Here is a 5294-nt window from a genome sequence, read left to right as displayed (position 1 = left end):
TTGTGCTCCCTTATATTTTTTTGGTGAATGGATGTTTCTGTGCTGGTTTAGAGTCCAGATACTAGTATTGGTATTCATATGAGATATTCTTTGATTTTGCTGAATGACTGGACTTTTTGTTAAGTAATTTTAGATGTTTGAGTGCATGATTTCAATTGTATTTTTCATGTTTTTGGTTCTGTGTACTTTGCTAGATTTTTCTTGTATACGCTAGCTGATATTCTTCCATGTGGATGGGTAGTTTTGGATCCAAAATGCTTAGTTATAAGGAAGTTTTTCTTTCTTCAAATTGAACTTAGGTCTGAATGTGAGTATTTAAATTTACAGGTCTAAAAAGTGATTTTTTGGACAGATTTGTTGGACTTTTAACTCGATCTATTGTTAGCTATGAGATGATTATCTAGCTGGATAACTGTATGGTTCTTTTATTATATTTTGGATGCTTTTTTTGTATTTTATAACGGATGGTCTTTTCAGTTATGCGAACTGTCTCTCCCATTCAAAAAATTTATATTATTGGTCTTTCGTTTGATTTGTTGAATTCTATTTGCACATGCTATGTTAGTTTTCTTACGTGGTTTGGGAGTTAGGAAAAAATTATATTAGAATTTGATATGATTTTATTTGCTAAACTATGCTAAGGTTCATGAACTATGGTTGTAGTCGATGTGATTTACTTTTGCTAAATTGTTGGATGTTCTTGAGTTGCTGTAATTAGAGATTGGATGTTGCTGAGATTAGTTTTGAATAGATATGTATCAGTTTCTTTTTTTTAAATCCTATATTGGAGGGAAGAAGTAATTGAGATTTTTTTTTCTACTGTTCCTTATCTGAATTGGTGGATTCCAGTAAATTTTTTATGGCAACAATGTATGGTTATTATATACATTTCCATGGAATTATATTGAAAGTTTTGCTAGTGTGAAATCTTACACAGATCTTTACAGATTATAAAATCACCTGATTTATGTTGCTGAAAAGCCTCGCTGTCGACCATCGCGCACCACCATCAAGACACCCACACATGTGGATTCGGCTATGGAACTTATCCTTCTCTTTCTTTTTTCCTTCTTTGCCATCCATTGCAGAAGACATGGAATTTTAAGGTCATACCACAGAAGAAGAATGATACCTAGAAAATTCATGATAATGTATACATGCGATGCCGTCACCGTTTGAGACACTTTTAATATATATTTTTTTTATTTTTTAAATGCCATTCGGCATATTTCTCTATGTAGATACCTTATTGTTTTTGGAGAGATCTAAGTGGATGTTACTTCTATTAAGCATCAGGATATTCTTTTTGCATACTAAATAGAAGTTACTTTATACATGTTTCGAGTTTTCTTGTGTTGCAGCTGTGGATGTCTTTATCTCGATAAGAATTGTATGTTTTTTTTTAAATCATGCTCGACATATTTTTTAGTGTAGGTACTTAGTTGTTTTTGCATAGATATAAGTGGATGTTACTTTTGTTAAACATAAGGATGTTCCTTTTTCATACTAAATGAATGTTGCTTTAAATATTTTTCGAGTTTTTGTGTTGTAATTGTGAAAGACTGTATTTCTTTAAGAATTGCATGGTCTTTTTTTTTTAATCCTACTCGGCATATTTTTTCGTGTAGGTACCTGATTATTTTTGCAAAAATCTAAGTAGATGTTACTTCTGACAAGCATTAGAATGTTCCTTTTTCATACTAAATGAATGTTATTTTATATATTTTACGAATTTTCTTGTGTAGTAGTTATGGATACCTCTAAATTCCTTCACCACCTTCCCAAGCAACATGCCATGTTAGTTTAAGAAAAACTCTCTAAACTACTTTTACAACAGCATAATGAAAAGATTAAGGGTGTGTTTGGAAACTCGTTGGAAGAGAAGAAGCACGTTTAGACTTCTTGAAAGCTTCAAGTTTTGGTTTGGAAAATTTTTTTTCATAAACGCATAAGTGATCTTACTACCAAAACCAACGTTTACAAGAAGCAACTATTTTTAGCTTCTGCGTTTTCCTAACGGGCTTTTAGCCATGTATACTAACCATTTATTTATCTTTTACCAACTTTATCCTTCATGTATGTTATTATATTATTTATAAAATTCTTGTTATTTTTATTTATATGAGCTCTATTTTTCTATTTTTTATTTTTTTCAACTGTTTGTTTGATATTATACACTTTATAATTGTGATTTTTGTGTATTATGTTTGTTATTATCTTTTTATAATATGATTTATTGTCTATTAGGTAAAGTAAATTAAACAAAAATTTAACTATAAATAATAATAATAATAATAATAAATTATAGCATACTAAAAAAAGAGTACTAAAAATACTAAAAATATACTATATAAAAAGATCATCAAGAATTTTTAGATTTGTTTCAATTACTATAAATTAAATACTTATTTTTTTATTATTTTTAATACTCTCTTTTATAATTGTAATTCTCATATACTATGTTTTTGTACTCACTTTAATACAAACTTATTTTTTATCAAAATCAAATTTACATATATATATATATCTAAAATTTATATTGTTTTATTTTTATTTAAAAATATATTTTATCTATTTTTGTATGTTATTTTTATTTTAGTAAGTAAATATTAATTTTATTATAAAATTAACTAATAAGATCTATTTAAATATCTAAATTAAAATGATAGAATAATACAAAAAAATTATTTAAGTTGAGGTCTATTTTAGTAATTTTTTATCTAAAAGTGATTTTAAATAGTATAAGCTAAACAACATTTATTTTACTATAATCAATTTTGATACAAAAATTACCAAACATAAATCACTTTAACACAAACTTACTTTTTATCAAAATCAAGTTTGCAAAATCAATTTTATGCAAACTCCCGTTTACAAACTGTAATCCAAACACACACTAATTCCATTTAATGATACAAACTTCATTCAATTTGCTTCTGAAATTTGAGATATCAACTTCCGAATATAATATAACAAACATAATAAAATTGTCAATAAAATTGGCATTTAGGCTATCACAAATTTAATGGGATCAAGGCCATTATTTAATTAAAAATTCATGCTCATTGATAGTCTCTCTAGCAAGATTTTTATTTTTTACACTCTCTGATGCACTAAACATTTTTTATGCTAATGGATCTATTTGACTCTTCACTAGCTTAGTAGTCATTTAAAATTTTTTCCTTGTACATCGTTCCTTTTCAAAATCTTTACTGCAATATCCTTCCAATCTTGTATGCGTACACGCGGGATTGCTGCGTCGTCGGTGGTTGCTGCGACAACCAAAATTATATTAAAAGCTCTTCGAGGCATAATGACAAACACTTGGTGTATAACAACTCAAACCAAATCAAATAGCATATCCAAGCATTTTCACAAAATCGGCTATACATAGAGAATCAACTAATCTTAACAACTCTAGCAACAAATTCAGCAAAATAGCAATAAAATAGAAAATTTCTACACAACCCAACAATATTCACACTATGCCAGCAACAATTCCTCCATTAATTTAATAGAAAATCAATTAAACCAGTTCAAATGAATTCAATAGCATATTCCATCAATTCAATCAACAAACTCAGAATAATTCCAAACATTTTCAGTAGCAATTTAAAAAAAAAAAACCATTAGTAAACTCAGAATATTTTCAATTTCTCAACAAAATCGTCAGCAATTTCTCAACACAATCACACAATTAACCCAATAGTTTCAGCAACATATTCCTGAAATTGGGCAGTAAAACAGTGAATCTCCAAATAATCAAACAAGTTTCGCATAATCTCAACAGCCAATTCTCCATTCATTCAGCACAAAACAGCAAATCATGATTACAGTTAACCATTTCCAAATAATTCCAGCAGCAATTATAGCAAATCAACAATTTCAATACTTTCAGCTCAAACGAATTCAGCAGCAATTTTCTGTAATACAATTCAATCCAAACACTTTTCAAAACCTAATAACGTAAGCTAATCCTATCATACAACCTAAATCCACTAAAAGAAAACAAAAAACTAAGTTGAGCTAATCATGAAATTGATTGAAAATTAAAACTGAATTCTAATCAAAACTAAACTAAAATAAACTGAAATAAAGGAATTAAAAAATTGAGTTTGTTCAAAACCTGTACAGAATAACAGAGTAAGAAATTAGAAAAAACGTGGACACTGCAGCGGTGGTGGATAAAGCCAGAGTGCGTCTCCAAACTCGCTGGAAGGAGGAGGAACAGGGGCTGTCCTCTGTTGCGTCGAAGCTTGCCAGAACTCAGGGAGTTTCGGCTGTTCTACTGGTTCAGTGTTGGAGTGTGAGCCAGGGTGGCACAGAGCGAGGGGCCGGAACTAGGGCTCGATGGCCCTGGAATTGCTGGCGGCGACGAAACAAGGGCAAGTGCAAAGGTTTGGTTCGCGGAGAGAGGAAAAGAGGGTTGGTGTAGCTGAAGAGGATAGAGATAGCTTCGCGCTGGGTGGTTCGGTGACGATGACAATGGAGAGGAGTGGACGACGCGGCTCTGGGAGGAGAAAGGGAGAGTGAAAAAAAATTACTGTACAGCTATGCGAATGTGAGAGAAAAAAATGATTTCTAGGATTTTTAATTAGGATTTATTTAAATTAGTTTTTAATTATTAAAATTTTAAATTTAAAAAATTTAAAATTAATTATTAAATAAAATTATTTAAAAAATTAGCTGATTAATGTTGATTTCTTATACTTTTTCTTCTATGATCCATCCAATTATCGCAACCGTGACATATATACTAAGCACTACGCATCGCACAAACATTTTCTACTGGCATGATGAAGAAAACCTACCTTCTTCGTATAAATTGTTGAATCAACTATTTTCCCAAATTGATTTACTTTTGGGGAAATAATAGCGCCTTCAAAACGTACCATATGTACATTATTGTACAGTACACACTTCAAGGAGACAAGCGATAATGACACGATTGATCACACCTGCAAAAAGTGACAAGTGAACGTGCATATATACTTGCAAAATCTTAAAATGGACATGCCCTACTTTTGTGGGGTATAATGTAATTATGTATTATATTTATTATAATTTATAGGTGAAAACTCAAGTGAAGTCGACTTCACGTGAAGTTGATACCTGAGAGTCGTTGGATGAAAATTTAGTCAAATTAGTTAAATCATCTAACGGCTCTCCGGTATCAATTTCACGTAAAGTCGACTTCACCTGAGTTTCCACCTAATTTATAACGTTCGCTTTTAAGCTATTTTAATTAATTATTGAGTTCATAGGAATAGTAATTCGAGTCGACCCGTCCTTTC

This window comes from Arachis duranensis, chromosome 8, assembly GCF_000817695.3.
Source record: "Arachis duranensis cultivar V14167 chromosome 8, aradu.V14167.gnm2.J7QH, whole genome shotgun sequence".
In the NCBI taxonomy this organism is placed as follows: domain Eukaryota; kingdom Viridiplantae; phylum Streptophyta; class Magnoliopsida; order Fabales; family Fabaceae; genus Arachis; species Arachis duranensis.
This window is presented reverse-complemented; position numbering follows the sequence as displayed.